The sequence below is a fragment of the Triticum aestivum genome, chromosome 6D (genome assembly GCF_018294505.1).
Source record: "Triticum aestivum cultivar Chinese Spring chromosome 6D, IWGSC CS RefSeq v2.1, whole genome shotgun sequence".
In the NCBI taxonomy this organism is placed as follows: domain Eukaryota; kingdom Viridiplantae; phylum Streptophyta; class Magnoliopsida; order Poales; family Poaceae; genus Triticum; species Triticum aestivum.
Window position 1 is genome coordinate 13920435 of NC_057811.1, and position 17701 is coordinate 13938135.

Genomic DNA, 17701 nt, shown 5'->3' on the forward strand with positions numbered 1-17701 from the left:
TATTTGCCATTTGCCTCTTGTTTTCCTCTCCCCCACTTCACCCTTGCCGTTTTATTCGCCCTCTCTTTTCCGTTTGCCTTCTTCTTTCCTTTTTGCCCCTCGCTCTTTCTACCGTTATGTCTGAAATTGGGGAAAATATTGTCGATATGGACAATAATAATGTCATGGAAAATTCTGATGCTCCTGATGAAGAACCCCTTACCTTGCATACAAAAAAAAATTCGAATTGGTAGTGGTAATATTATTGGGAAAGGGGTTATTCAGGATTTCTTTACTTGTGCCGGTGCTTTGCCCTCTATGGGCAGTTCTATCCTTCATAAAACTAATAGTCTTGCGGAAGCTATTGCCATGCTTGTAGCTGAACTTGAAAGACAATTTATGCATATGCATCCTTGCATATAGAGGATTTTCCTAGAATTTTCTAACATTGAGCACTCTTCTGTTAAGCGTGCCGCTACTATCTTTTTGGCTCATGAGTTCAGATTTATTATAAAAGAGGCCAAAGAAATCTTTGCGCATTATAGGGTGGACGCTGGATGTCCTCCCATAGAAACTATCTTATTTGATCAAGAGGAAATAGTGCGTTTTCAATCTCTAGATTATGCTGCTTTTAATGAAAACCTTAGAAAAAAGGTTCCTACCAATATTCTAATTGATAGAATTTTTAAACTTAATGATGATTTTGCTATTCGAAATAATGAGCTAGGATATTCTCTCGAGTATAGGCTCACAAAGTTCTGTCAAAAGAATGCTTATAATGATGAATTGGTTGTGCAATACGAAGGGCCGAAGGAGGAACCTATACCTCCTAAAATTGATCTTGGGGACTTTTGTCCCATTAAATTTAGCCCTTTTGATTACTTTTGCTTGCCTCAAAGGAAACTTGCTGCTGAACGTAGAGAATATGAAATGAGTTTTAATGATCTATCCTACTACTATGGCAATACCTAGATCTATCCTTGTTTTTATGCCTAGCTAGGGGCGTTAAACGATAGCGCTTGTTGGGAGGCAACCCAATTTTATTTTGAGTTTTTTTGCTTTAGCTTCTGTTTAGGAACAAATTTTTGTTCTAACCTCTGGTTAGATGTGTTTTTTTTGTTTCAGTTAGTGTTTGTGCCAAGTTAAACCTATAGGATCTTATTGGATAATAGTTATTTGATCTTGCTGAAAATTCCAGAAACTTTCTGTTCACGAAAATAATTGTTAAAAATCACTAGAACGTGATAAAATATTGATTCCAATTGCTGCTGATCAATAAACAAATTTTCTAGGTCGTCCTATTTTGGCTGAATTTTTGAAGTTCCAGAAGTTTGCGTTAGTTACAGATTACTACAGACTGTTCTGTTTTTGACAGATTCTGTTTTTCATGTGTTGTTTGCTTATTTTGATGAATCTATGGCTAGTAAAATAGTTTATAAACCATAGAGAATTTGGAATACAGTAGGTTTAACACCAATATAAATAAAGAATGAGTTCATTACAGTACCTTGAAGTAGTCTTTTGTTTTCTTTCGCTAACGGAGCTCACGAGATTTTCTGCTGAGTTTTGTGTTGTGAAGTTTTCAAGTTTTGGATGAAAGATTTGATGGATTATGGAACAAGGAGTGGCAAGAGCCTAAGCTTGGGTATGCCCAAGGCACCCCAAGATAATCTAAGGACACCTAAAAGCCAAAGCTTGGGGATGCCCCAGAAGGCATCCCCTCTTTCGTCTAGTTCCATCGGTAACTTTACTTGGAGCTATATTTTTATTCACCACATGATATGTGTTTTGCTTGGAGCGTCTTGTACTATTTGAGTCTTTATTTGTTAGTTTACCACAATCATTCTTGCTGTACACACCTTTTGAGAGAGTCACACTTGATTCGGAATTTATTAGAATACTCTATGTGCTTCGCTTATATTTTTTGAGCTATATAGTTTTTGCTCTAGTGCTTCACTTATATCTTTTAGAGCACGGTGGTGGATTTGTTTTATAGAAACTATTGATCTCTCATGCTTCACTTATATTATTTTGGGAGTCTTGAAACAGCATGGCAATTTGCTTTAATTAATATCATGAGAAATTTGATGCTTGATAATTGTTTCGGGATATAAAGGTGGTAATATCATAGTTGTGCTAGTTGAGTAATTGTGGAATTGAAAAATACATGTGTTGGAGTTTATGATTCCCATAGCATGCACGTATGGTGAACCGTTATGTAATGAAGTCGGAGCACGAAGTATTTGTTGATTGTCTTCCTTTGTGTGGCGGTCGGGATCGCGCGATGGTTAACTCCTACCAACCCTTCCCCTAGGGGCATGCGTAGTAGTACTTTTCTTCGAGGGCTAATAAATTTTTGCAATAAGTATATGAGTTCTTTATGACTAATGTGAGTCCATGGATTATACGCACACTTACCTTTCCGCAATTTTCTAGCCTCTTCGGTACCGCGCATTGCCCTTTCTCACCTTGAGAGTTGGTGCAAACTTCACCGGTGCATCCAAACCCCGTGATATGATACGCTCTATCACACATAAACCTCCTTATATCTTCCTCAAAACAGCCACCATACCAACCTATTATGGCATTTCCATAGCCATTCCGAGATATATTGCCATGCAACTTTCCACCGTTTCATTCATCGTGACACGCTCCATTATTGTCATATTGCTTTGCATGATCATGTAGTTGACATAGTATTTGTGGCAAAGCCATCGTTCATTATTATATCATACATGTCGCTCTTGATTCATTGCATATCCCGGTACACCGCCAGAGGCATTCATATAGAGTCATATTTTGTTCTAAGTATTGAGTTGTAATTCATGAGTTGTAAGTAAATAAAAGTGTGATGATCATCATTATTAGAGCATTGTCCCAAGTGAGGAAAGGATGATGGAGACTATGATTCCCCCACAAGTCGGGATGAGACTCTGGACTTAAATAAAAAAAGAGGCCATAAAAAAAAGAGAAAAGGCCCAAATAAAAAAATGATGAGAGAAAAAGAGAGAATGGACAATGTTACTATCCTTTTACCACACGTGTGCTTCAAAGTAGCACTGTGATCTTCATAATAGAGAGTCTCTCATTTTGTCACTTTCATATAATAGTGGGAAATTTCATTATAGAACTTGGCTTGTATATTCCAATGAGGGGCTTCCTCAAATGCCCGAGGTCTTCGTGAGGAAGCAAGTTGGATGCACACCCACTTAGTTTTCTTTTTGAGCTTTCATACACTTATAGCTCTAGTGCATCCGTTGCATGGAAATCCCTACTCCTCACATTAACATCAATTGATGGGCATCTCCATAGCCCGTTGATTAGCCTCGTTGATGTGAGACTTTCTCCTTTTTTGTCTTCCCACATAACCCCTACCATTATACCTTATTCCACCATAGTGCTATATCCATGGCTTGCGCTCATGTATTGCGTAAGAGTTGAAAAGGCGGAAGCGCGTTAAAAGTATGAACCAATTGCTTGGCCAAAACCGGGGTCGTACATGATATGAATAATTTGTGTGGGGAAGATGGAGCATAGCCAGACTATATGATTTTGTAGGGATAACATGCTTTGGCTATGTTATTTTGATAAGACATAATTGCTTAGTTAGTATGCTTGAAGTATTATTGTTTTTATGTCAACATTAAACTTTTTATCTTGAATCATATCAAATCTGAACATTCATGCCACAATAAGAAGGATTATGTTGAAATTATGCCAAGTAGCATTCCACATAAAAAATTCTGTTTTTATCATTTACCTACTCGAGGACGAGTAGGAATTAAGCTTGGGGATGCTTGATACGTCTCCAACGTATCTATAATTTTTTATTGTTCCATGCTATATTATATTCTGTTTTGGACATTATTGGGCTTTATTATACACTTTTATATTATTTTTGGGATAACCTATTAACCGGAGGCCCGGCCCAGAATTGCTGTTTTTTTGCCTATTTCCGAGTTTCCTAGAAAAAGAATATCAAACAGAGTCCAAACGGAATGAAACCTTCGGGAACGTGATTTTTGGAACGAACGTGATCCAGGGGACTTGGACCCTACGTCAAGAAAGCTACCAGGAAGCCACGAGGTAGGGGGCATGCCTACCCCCCTGGGCGCGCCCTCCACCCTCGTGGGCCCCATGTTGCTCCGCCGACGTACTCCTTCCTCCTATATATACCTACGTACCCCCAAACTACTAGATACGGAGCCAAAAACCTAATTCCACTGCCGCAACTTTCTGTACCCGTCAGATCCCATCTTGGGGCCTGTTCCGGAGCTCCGCCGGAGGGGGCATCGATCACGGAGGGCTTCTACATCAACACCATAGCCTCTCCGATGATGTGTGAGTAGTTTACCTTAGACCTTCGGGTCCATAGTTATTAGCTAGATGGCTTCTTCTCTCTTTTTGGATCTCAATACAATGTTCTCCCCCTCTCTCATGGAGATCTATTCGATGTAATCTTCTTTTGCGGTGTGTTTGTTGAGACTGATGAATTGTGGGTTTATGATCAAGTTTATGTATGAACAATATTTGAATCTTCTGAATTCTTTTATGTATGATTGGTTATCTTTGCAAGTCTCTTCGAATTATCAGTTTGGTTTAGCCTACTAGATTGATCTTTCTTGCAATGGGAGAAGTGCTTAGCTTTGGGTTCAATCTGGCGGTGTCCTTTCCCAGTGACAGTAGGGGCAGCAAGGCACGTATTGTATTGTTGCCATCGAGGATAACAAGATGGGGTTTATATCATATTGCATGAGTTTATCCCTCTACATCATGTCATCTTGCTTAAAGCGTTACTCTGTTCTTATGAACTTAATACTCTAGATGCATGCTGGATAGCGGTCGATGTGTGGAGTAATAGTAGTAGAGGCAGGCAGGAGCCGGTCTACTTGTCTCAGACGTGATGCCTATATACATGATCATACCTAGATATTCTCATAACTATGCTTAATTCTGTCAATTGCTCAACAGTAATTTGTTCACCCACCGTAAATACTTATTCTCTCGAGAGAAGCCACTAGTGAAACCAATGGCCCCCGGGTCTATTTTCCATCATATTAATCTTCCAACACTTATCTATTTCCGTTGCCTTTTATTTTGTTTTTATTTTACTTTGCATCTTTATCATAAAAATACCAAAAATATTATTCTATCATATCTATCAGTTCTCACTCTCGTAAGTGACCGTGTAGGGATTGACAACCCCTTATCGCGTTGGTTGCAAGGATTTATTTGTTTGTGTAGGTGCGAGGGACTCGTGCGTGGCCTCCTACTGGATTGATACCTTGGTTCTCAAAAACTGAGGGAAATACTTACGCTACTTCGCTGCATCACCCTTTCCTCTTCAAGGGAAAACCAACGCAGTGCTCAAGAGGTAGCAGGGGCCCGGCAACCGCGCCTTATGGGTAAAACTTGCGAAGATGTTTGATGACCCACAAGTATAGGGGATCTATCATAGTCCTTTCGATGAGTAAGAGTGTCGAAGCCAACGAGGAGCAGAAGGAAATGGTAAGCGGTTTTCAGCAAGGTATTCTCTGCAAGTACTGAAATAAGTGGTAACAGATAGTTTTGTGATAGGATAATTTGTAACGAGCAACAAATAACAAAAGTAAATAAAGTGCAGCAAGGTGGCCCAATCGTTTTTGTAGCAAAGGACAAGCCGGTACAAACTCTTATATAGAGAAAAGCACTCCCGAGGACACATGGGAATTGTCGTCAAGCTAGTTTTCATCACGTTCATATGATTCGCGTTCGGTACTTTAATAATTTGATATGTGGGTGGACCGGTGCTTGGGTGCTGTTCTTACTTGAACAAGCATCCCACTTATGATTAACCTCCATTGCAAGCATCCGCAACTACAACAAAAGTATTAAGGTAAACCTAACCATAGCATGAAACATATGGATCCAAATCAGCCCCTTACGAAGCAACACATAAACTAGGGTTTAAGCTTCTATCACTCTAGCAACCCATCATCTACTTATTACTTCCCAATGCCTTCCTCTAGGCCCAAATAATGGTGCAGTGTTATGTAGTCGACGTTCACATAACACCACTAGAGGATAGACAACATACATCTCATCAAAATATCGAACGAATACCAAATTCACATGACTACTAATAGCAAGACTTCTCCCATGTCCTCGGGAACATACGTAACTACTCACAAAGCATATTCATGTTCATAATAAGAGGGATATTAATATGCATAAAGGATCTGAACATATGATCTTCCACCAAATAAACCAATTAGCATCAACTACAAGGAGTAATCAACAGTACTAGCAACCTACAAGTACCAATCCCGGACTTGGAGACAAGAATTGGATACAAGATATGAACTAGGGTTTTGAGAGGAGATGGTGCTGGTGAAGATGTTGATGGAGATTTCCCTCTCCCGATGAGAGGAGCATTGGTGATGACGATGGCGATGATTTCCTCCTCCCGGAGGGAAGTGTTCCCGGCAGAACAGCTCTGCCGGAGCCCTAGATTGGTTCCGCCAAGGTTCCGCCTCGTGGCGGCGGAGTCTCGTCCCGAAAGGTTGCTTATGATTTTTTCCTCGACTAAAGACTTCATATAGTAGAAGATGGCCACCGGAGAGCCAACAGGGGGCCCACGAGGCAGGGGGCGCGCCCTGGGGTAGGGCGCGCCCCCACCCTCGTGGACAGGTGGTGGCCCCCTGGCGTATTTCTTCCGCTCAGTATTTTTTATTATTTCCAAAAGTAACTTTCGTGGAGTTTCAGGACTTTTGGAGTTGTGCAGAATAGGTCTCTAATATTTGCTCCTTTTCCAGCCCAGAATTCCAGCCGCCGGCATTCTCCCTCCTTATGTAAACCTTGTATAATAAAAGAGAATAGGCATAAGTATTGTGACATAATGTGTAATAACAGCCCATAATGCAATAAATATCGATATAAAAGCATGATGCAAAATGGACGTATCAACTCCCCTTCGCTTAGACCTCGCTTGCCCTCAAGCGAAAGCCGATAACGATAAATATGTCCACAATGCATGATTATTCTCATAACAGCAAGATATATAGATATTGTCATATGATTTCTTATGCTCAAGTAATAATCTATTCACAATGCAAAGTATGAATCAGAAACTTTATTGAGAAGCAACAAACTATAATCTCAGTCATTGAGGCAATTGCAATTTATCATAATATCAGAAAGAGTCTATGTCAGAGCTTTCTAGCAAGTCCACATACTCAACTATCATTTAGTCTTTCATAATTGCTAACAATCAAGCAATACTTGTGGTTACGGAGTTTTAATCGGACACAGAGAAAGATAGGGGCTTATAGTTTCGCCTCCGAACTTTTTACCTCAAGGGTAATGTCAACAATAATAACTCATGCTGACTTACATCCAATTAGATATATCTATCAGGATCTTTCCAACACCCTGTGCTTGCCAAAGGATAAAATATAAAAAGGAAAGGTGAAGATCACCATGACTCTTGCATAAGGTGGAAGATAATAATAAAAGATAGGCCCTTCGCAGAGGGAAGCAGAGGTTGCCATGCGCTTTTATGGTTGGATGCACAAAATCTCAATGCGAAAGAACGTCGCTTTATATTGCCACTTGTGATATGAACCTTTATTATGCAGTCCGTCGCTTTTATTTCTTCCACATCACAAGATCGTATAAAGCTTATTTCATCCACACCAATCAATCATACATATTTAGAGAGCAATTTTTATTGCTTGCACCGATGACAACTTACTTGAAGGATCTTACTTAATCCATAGGTAGGTATGGTGGACTCTCATGGCAAAACTGGTTTAAGGGTATTTGGAAGCACAAGTAGTATCTCTACTTGGTGCTAAGATTTTGGCTAGCATGAGAGGGAAAGGCAAGCACAACATGTTGGATGATCCATGACAATATACTTTATCTCAGATATAAGAAAACATAACCCATTACGTTGTCTTCCTTGTCCAACATCAACTCTTTAGCATGTCATACTTTAATGAGTGCTCCCAATCATAAAAGATGTCCATGATAGTATATTTATATGTGAAATCTCTCTTTCTTTATTACTTCCTATTAATTGCAACGATGACCAAAACTATGTTTGCCAACTCCCAACAACTTTTAATCACCATATCCTTTATATGTGAAGTCATTACTCTCAATAAGGTCAACATGATCTCTTGGTTTCCTTTTTTATTCTTTTCCTCTTTTCTTTACTCAAGATCATTGCAAAATAATCAAGCCCTTGACTCAACACTAATCTTTATTATATAGCTCATGTACTCGATTACATAGAGAGATCATAAAGCAAAAACTCAAAACTAGATCATGCCATAAACTTTTATTCTACTAGATCAAGATACTACTAATAGGATCGAACTAAGAAAACGGTAAAGATAGGAGTGTGGTGGTGATACGATACCGGGGCATCTCCCCCAAGCTTGGCAGTTGCCAAGGGGAGTGCCCATACCCATGTGATTATATCTCCTTTGCTGATGAAGAAGGTGGTGGTGTTGTTGATGATGCGGGCTTATCGTCCATCTTCCAAGGCATAGGCTCACCATCATAGAAGGATGATCGAGTCTCCGGGATCCTCAAATCTGTAGCCAAACTCATCCTTTTGAATCTATATTCATACTCACAGTTTTGGTTTTGCAGGTCATAGATTTGGGCTTGAAGGTGCTCGATCTTCTCGTGAAGCTTGAAGATGGTCTCCCCAATGTTGTCGGCATCCAGCTTGTGGTTGTTGGTGAACTCCGCGATCATCATGTGGTTGGAGTTGAGTCCACGTTCCACCACCCCCTGGCACTTGAAAACTTGTTGCTCCATTGCTTCGAGCCTCGTATCCACACTTCCGGTCCCCTTCGGTCCCTCAACATCGCGGATGTGCAGCAACCCATCACGCATCTCAATGGTTTGAGGGTGTCGCAGCACCACCGCGAGGTAAGGGTTGATGACCTTCTCGAAGAACTTGTCCTTGGGGGCACTTGGAGACGTCATGATAATCTAGATCTGTCAGAAAAACAGCTCGAAACAAGAACAGAGGATATCTGCGTGATACATGGGTCAAAACCTTCGGGAGATTGTATAATGAATTTTTACCAACCAAAATACGTATCGTGCAAGAAAACGGAGTCCGGAGAGCACACGAGGTGCCCACGAGGTAGGGGGCGCGCCCAGTAGGGTAGGGCGCGCCCTCCACCCTCGTGGAGGCCTCGTGTCCTTCCCGGACTACTTATTTTTCTATTTTTCTAAATAATCCAAAATGGAGAAATATTGCCATATAAACTGTTTTGGAGTCGGTTTACTTACCATACCACATACCTATTCCTTTTCGGAGTCTGAAACGTTCCGGAAAGTGTCCCTTATGTATTCGTCCGGGGTTACGGTTTCAATAACATTGGTTTCAACATTTATGGGATTACCTGAGATATAATGTTTGATTCTTTGCCGTTCACCACCTTCGGATTTGTGCCTTCGAAGTTGTTGATTTTTATGGCACCAGAACGATAGACCTCCTCGATAACGTAAGGACCTTCCCATTTAGAGAGAAGTTTTCCTGCAAAAAATCTTAAACGAGAGTTGTATAGCAATACATAATCACCTACATTAAACTCACACTTTTGTATCCTTTTGTCATGCCATCTTTTAACTTTTTCTTTAAACAACTTGGCATTCTCATAAGCTTGGGTTCTCCATTCATCAAGTGAGATAATATCAAATAACCTCTTCTCAGCGGCAAGTTTGAAATCATAATTGAGCTCTTTAATAGCCCAATAAGCCTTATGTTCTAGTTCGAGAGGTAAGTGACATGCTTTTCCATAAACCATTTTATACGGAGACATACCCATAGGATTTTTATATGCAGTTCTGTAGGCCCATATTGCATCATCAAGTTTCTTGGACCAATTCTTTCTAGATCTATTAACAGTCTTTTGCAAAATTAATTTGAGTTCCCTATTACTCAATTCTACTTGACCACTAGACTGCGGGTGATAAGGAGATGCAATTCTATGATTAACATCATACTTAGCAAGCATTTTACGGAAAGCACCATGAATAAAATGTGAACCACCATCGGTCATTAAATATCTAGGGACTCCAAACCTCAGAAAAATAACTTCCTTAAGCATCTTAATAGAAGTGTTATGATCAGCACTACTAGTTGGAATAGCTTCTACCCACTTAGTAACGTAATCAACAGTAACTAAAATATGTGTGTAACCATTAGAGGAAGGAAAAGGTCCCATATAATCAAAACCCCAAACATCAAATGGTTCAATAACAAGTGAATAGTTCATAGGCATTTCTTGACGTCTACTAATATTACCAATTCTTTGACATTCATCACAAGATAAGACAAACTTACGGGCATCCTTGAAGAGAGTAGGCCAATAAAAACCGGATTGCAATACCTTATGTGCAGTTCTATCTCCAGCGTGGTGTCCTCCATAAGCTTCAGAGTTACACTTGCGTAGTATCTGTTCCTTTTCATGCTCAGGTACACAACATCTAATAACACCATCTACTCCTTCTTTATAAAGATGTGGGTCATCCCAGAAGTAATGTCTCAAATCATAGAAAAACTTTTTCTTTTGCTGGTATGTGAAACTAGGTGGTATAAATTTAGCAACGATGTAATTAGCATAATCAGCATACCATGGAGCTGTACAAGAAGCATTTATGACATTTAATTGCTCATCAGGAAAGCTATCATCAATAGGTAGTGGGTCATCAAGAACATTTTCTAACCTAGACAAGTTGTCTGCAACGGGGTTCTCAGCTCCCTTTCTATCAACAATATGCAAATCAAATTCTTGTAGCAAGAGAACCCATCTAATAAGTCTAGGTTTAGCATCTTTCTTTTCCATAAGATATTTAATAGCAGCATGATCCATGTGAATAGTTACTTTAGAATCAACAATATAAGGTCTGAACTTATCATAAGCAAATACAACTGCTCAGAATTCTTTTTCAGTAGTAGCATAATTTCTTTGAGCATTGTCTAGAGTATTACTAGCATATTGAATAACATTTAATTTCTTATCAACCATTTGTCCTAGAACAGCACCTATAGCATAATCACTAGCATCACACATAATTTCAAAGGGTAAATTCCAATCAGGTGGCTGAACAATAGGTGCAGAGATCAATGCTTTCTTAAGTATTTCAAATGCTTCTACACAATAATCATAAAAAACAAATGTATATCTTTTTGAAATAAATTAGTCAGAGGCCGAGAAATTTTGGAGAAGTCCTTAATGAACCTCCTATAAAAACCGGCGTGACCAAGGAAACTTATTATACCTTTGATGTCCTTGGGACGTGGCATCTTCTCAATAGCATCAACCTTGGCTTTTTCAACTTCAATACCTCTTTCAGAAACTTTATGCCCCAAGACAATACCTTCGTTAACCATGGATAGTAGATATAGGTTTTTGTAATCTGAAAATATAAAAACAGCAAGGTAACAAGTGGTAAAAGTGAGCGTAAACGGTATTGCAATGCTAGGAAACAAGGCCTAGGGTTCATACTTTCACTAGTGCAAGTTCTCTCAACAATAATAACATAATTGGATCATATAACTATCCCTCAACATGCAACAAAGAGTCACTCCAAAGTCACTAATAGCGGAGAACAAACGAAGAGATTATGGTAGGGTACGAAACCACCTCAAAGTTATTCTTTGCAACCAATCCGTTGGGCAATTCCTATAAGTGTCACAAACAGCCCTAGTGTTCATACTAGAATAACAACTTAAGACACAAATCAACCAAAACCCTCATGTCACCTAGATACTCCAATGTCACCTCAAGTATCCATGGGTATGATTATACGATATGCATCACACAATCCCAGATTCATCTATTCAACCAACACATAGAACCTCAAAGAATGCACCAAAGTTTATACCGGAGAGTCAAGACGAAAACGTGTGCCAACCCCTATGCATAAGTTCATGGGCGGAACCCGCAAGTTGATCACCAAAACATACATCAAGTGAATCACGTGATATCCCATTGTCACCACAGATACACACGACAAGACATACATCAAGTGTTCTCAAATGATTAAAGACTCAATCCAATAAGATTACTTCAAAGGGAAAACTCAATCCATTACAAGAGAGTAGAGGGGGAGAAACAACATAAGATCCAACTATAATAGCAAAGCTCGCGATACATCAAGATTGTGCCAAATCAAGAACACGAGAGAGAGATAGAGATCAAACACATAGCTACTGGTACATATATACCCTCAGCCCCGAGGGTGAACTCTCCCTCCTCGTCATGGATAGCGCCGGGATGATGAAGATGGCCACCGGTGAGGGTTCCCCCCACCGGCAGGGTGCCGGAACAGGGTCCCGGTTGGTTTTTGGTGGCTACACAGGCTTGCGGCGGCGGAACTCCCGATCTATTCTGTTCTCTGATAGTTTTAGGGTATATGGGTATATATAGGAGGAAGAAGTACGTCAAGGGAGCCACGAGGGGCCCACGAGGGTGGAGGGCGCGCCCTAGGGGGTGGGCGCGCCCCCCTACCTCGTGGCTCCCTCGTTTCTTTCCTGACATGCACTCCAAGTCTATCGGGCAGCTTTCCTTCCAAAATTAACTTCTCCAGAAGGTTTCATTCCATTTCGACTCCGTTTGATATTCCTTTTCTTCGAAACACTGAAACAAAGGGAAAAAAACAGGAACTGGCACTGGGCTCTGGGTCAATAGGTTAGTCCCAAAAATAATATAAAAGTGTTTAATAAAGCCCATAAACATCCAAAACAGATAATATAATAGCATGGAACAATCAAAAATTATAGATACGTTGGAGACCTTGATGACCCACAAGTATAGGGTATCTATCGTAGTCCTTTCGATAAGTAACAGTGTCGAACCCAACGAGGAGCAGAAGGAAATGATAAGCGGTTTTCAGCAAGGTATTCTCTGCAAGTACTGAAATAAGAGGTAACAAATAGTTTTGTGATAGGATAATTTGTAACGAGCAACAAGTAACAAAAGTAAATAAAGTGCAGCAAGGTGGCCCAATCCTTTTTGTAGCAAAGGACAAGCCTGGACAAACTCTTATATAGAGAAAAGCACTCCCGAGGACACATGGGAATTATCGTCAAGCTAGTTTTCATCACGTTCATATGATTCGCGTTCGGTACTTTGATAATTTGATATGTGGGTGGACCGGTGCTTGGGTGCTGTTCTTACTTGAACAAGCATCCCACTTATGATTAACCTCTATTGCAAGCATCCGCAACTACAACAAAAGTATTAAGGTAAACCTAACCATAGCATGAAACATATGGATCCAAATCAGCCCCTTACGAAGCAACGCATAAACTAGGGTTTAAGCTTCTGTCACTCTAGCAAACCATCATCTACTTATTACTTCCCAATGCCTTCCTCTAGGCCCAAATAATGGTGAAGTGTTATGTAGTCGACGTTCACATAACCCCACTAGAGGATAGACAACATACATCTGATCAAAATATCGAACGAATACCAAATTCACATGACTACTAATAGCAAGACTTCTCCCATGTCCTCAGGAACAAACGTAACTACTCACAAAGCATATTCATGTTCATAATCAGAGGGATATTAATATGCATAAAGGATCTGAACATATGATCTTCCACCAAATAAACCAACTAGCATCAACTACGAGGAGTAATCAACACTACTAGCAACCTACAAGTACTAATCCCGGACTTGGAGACAAGAATTGGATACAAGAGATGAAGTAGGGTTTTGAGAGGAGATGGTGCTGGTGAAGATGTTGATGGAGATTGCCGTCTCCCGATGAGAGGAGCATTGGTGATGACGATGGCGATGATTTCCCTCTCCCGGAGGGAAGTGTCCCCGACAGAACAGCTCTGCCGGAGCCCTAGATTGGTTCTGCCAAGGTTCCGCCTCGTGGCGGCGGAGTCTCGTCCCGAAAGGTTGCTTATGATTTTTTCCTCGACTAAAGAGTTCATATAGCAGAAGATGGCCACTGGAGAGCCAACAGGGGGCCCATGAGGCAGGGGAGCGCGCCCTGGGGGGTAGGGCACGCCCCCACCCTCGTGGACAGGTGGTGGCCCCCTGACGTATTTCTTCCACTCAGTATTTTTTACTATTTCCAAAAATAACTTTCGTGGAGTTTCAGGACTTTTGGAGTTCTGCAGAATAGGTCTCTAATATTTGCTCCTTTTCCAGCCCAGAATTCCAGCTGTCGGCATTCTCCCTCCGTATGTAAACCTTGTAAAATAAAAGAGAATATGCATAAGTATTGTGAGATAATGTGTAATAACAGCCCATAATGCAATAAATATCGATATAAAAGCATGATGCAAAATGGACGTATCAATGTTCGATGTTCCAGGAGTTGTTCTCTGGAATAGCATCTTCGGTCTCCAGGCGCACTGCGCCAGGCCTGGTGACTGATGTCTACTACACAGCCTTCTTCTTGTAGACGTTGTTGGGCCTCCAAGTGCAGAGGTTTGTAGGACAGTAGCAAATTTCCCTCAAGTGGATGACCTAAGGTTTATCAATCTGTGGGAGGCGTAGGATGAAGATGATCTCTCTCAAACAACCCTGCAACCAATTAACAAAGAGTCTCTTGTGTCCCCAACACACCCAATACAATGGTAAATTGTATAGGTGCACTAGTTCGGCGAAGAGATGGTGATACAAGTGCAATATGGCTAGTAGATATAGGTTTTTGTAATCTGAAAATATAAAAACAGCAAGGTAACAAGTGGTAAAAGTGAGCGTAAACGGTATTGCAATGCTAGGAAACAAGGCCTAGGGTTCATACTTTCACTAGTGCAAGTTCTCTCAACAGTAATAACATAAATGGATCATATAACTATCCCTCAACATGCAACAAAGAGTCACTCTAAAGTCACTAATAGCGGAGAACAAACGAAGAGATTATGGTAGGGTACGAAACCACCTCAAAGTTATTCTTTCCAATCAATCCGTTGGGCTATTCCTATAAGTGTGACAAACAGCCCTAGAATTCATACTAGAATAACACCTTAAGACACAAATCAACCAAAACCCTAATGTCACCAAGATACTCCAATGTCACCTCAAGTATCCATGGGTATGATTATACGATATGCATCACACAATCTCATATTCATCTATTCAACCAACACACAGAACCTCAAAGAATGCCCCAAAGTTTATACCAGAGAGTCAAGACGAAAACGTGTGCCAACCCCTATGCATAAGTTCATGGGCGGAACCCGCAAGTTGATCACCAAAACATACATCAAGTGAATCACGTGATATCCCATTGTCACCACAGATACGCACGACAAGACATACATCAAGTGTTCTCAAATGATTAAAGACTCAATCCGATAAGATTACTTCAAAGGGAAAACTCAATCCATTACAACAGAGTAGAGGGGGAGAAGCAACATAAGGTCCAACTATAATAGCAAAGCTCACGATACATCAAGATCGTGCCAAATCAAGAACACGAGAGAGAGAGAGAGAGCTCAAACACATAGCTACTGGTACATACCCTCAGCCCCGAGGGTGAACTACTCCCTCCTCGTCATGGAGAGCGCCGGGATGATGAAGATGGCAACCGGTGAGGGTTCCCCCCTCCGGCAGGGTGCCGGAACAGGGTCCCGATTGGTTTTTGGTGGCTACACAGGCTTCCGGCAGCGGAACTCCCAGTCTATTCTGTTCTCCCATCATTTTAGGGTATATGGGTATATATATAGGAGGAATAAGTATGTCAGGGGAGCCACGAGGGGCCCACGAGGGTTGTGACGCCCCCGATTTGACCGTACACTAATCATGCACGCAAATGTGTACGATCAAGATCAGGGACTCACGGGAAGATATCACAACACAACTCTAAAACATAAATAAGTCATACAAGCATCATAATACAAGCCAGGGGCCCCGAGGGCTCGAATACAAGTGCTCGATCACAGACGAGTCAGCGGAAGCAACAATATCTGAGTACAGACATAAGTTAAACAAGTTTGCCTTAAGAAGGCTAGCACAAAAGTAGCAACGATCGAAAAGGCAAGGCCTCCTGCCTGGGACCTCCTAACTACTCCTCGAAGCCGAACTCCACGTAGAATCATCCTCGGGATCTCTAGCTCCTGGACTCCAGCATCTGGTTGCGACAATCAGGTATAGAAAGGGGAAAAGAGGGACAAAAGCAACCGTGAGTACTCATCCAAAGAACTCGCAAGCAAGGAGCTACACTACATATGCATGTGTATAAGTGTAAAGGGGCCATATCAGTGGGCTGAACTGCAGAATGCCAGAATAAGAGGGGGATAGCTAATCCTGTCGAAGACTACGCTTCTGGCAGCCTCCATCTTGCAGCATGTAGAAGAGAGTAGATTGAAGTCCTCCAAGTAGCATCGCATAGCATAATCCTACCCGGCGATCCCCTCCTCGTCGCCCTTTTAGAGAGCGATCACCGGGTTGTATCTGGCACTTGGAAGGGTGTATTTTATTCAGTATCCGGTTCTAGTTGTCATAAGGTCAAGGTACAACTCCGGGTCGTCCTTTTACCGAGGGACACGGCTATTCGAATAGATAAACTTCCCTGCAGGGGTGCACCACATAACCCAACACGCTCGATCCCATTTGGCCGGACACACTTTCCTGGGTCATGCCCGGCCTCGGAAGATCAACACGTCGCAGCCCCACCTAAGCACAATAGAGAGGTCAGCACGCTGGTCTAACCCTATGCGCGCAGGGGTCTGGGCCCATCGCCCTATGCACACCTGCACGTTGCGTACGCGGCCGGAAGCAGACCTAGCCTAGTGGCGTTCCAGTCCAATCCGGCGCGCGCCACTCAGTCGCTGATGTCACGAAGGCTTCGGCTGATACCACGACGCCGGGATACCCATAACTACTCCCGCGTAGATGGTTAGTGCGTATAGACCAAATGGCCAGACTCAGATCAAATACCCAGAACTTGTTAAGCGTGTTATGTATCCGCGAACGCCGACCAGGGCCAGGCGCACCTCTCTCCTGGGTGGTCTCAACCTGCCCTGTCGCTCCGCCACAAAGCAACAGTCGGGGGCCGTCAGGAACCCAGGCCCACCTCTACCGGGGTGGAGCCACCTGTCCTTTCAGCCCCCTCATCAGAATCACTTGCGGGTACTCAACGAGCCGACCCGACTTTAGTCACCACATGTGTCATGTATATAATGCATATAGTATATACCCGTGATCACCTCCCAAAGTCATCACGGCCCAGTAGTATAGCATGGCAGACGGACAAGAGTGTAGGGCCACTGATGGAACACTAGCATCCTATACTAAGCAGTAGGATAGCAGGTAAGGGTAACAACTGTAGCAACAATGACAGGCTATGCATCAGGATAGGATTAACGGAAAGCAGTAACATGCTACACTACTCTAATGCAAGCAGTATAGAGAAGAATAGGCGATATCTGGTGATCAAGGGGGGGGGGCTTGCCTGGTTGCTCAGACAAGAAGGAGGGGTCGTCTTCGATGTAGTCGAACACACGAACATCGGCAGCAGTCTCGGAGTCTACCGGAAAGAAGTAACGGAGGGGGAACACAATAAATAATAGAGCAATCAAATGTAACACAAAGGAAGACGCGGCGATACGTTGTGCTAGGGGTGACCTAACGTAGGGATAGGTGATACCGGCGAAAGGGGAAACATCCGGGAAAGTATCCCCGGTGTTTCGCGTTTTCGGACAGATGAACCGGAGGTGAAATGTTACAGGTTTGCTATGCTA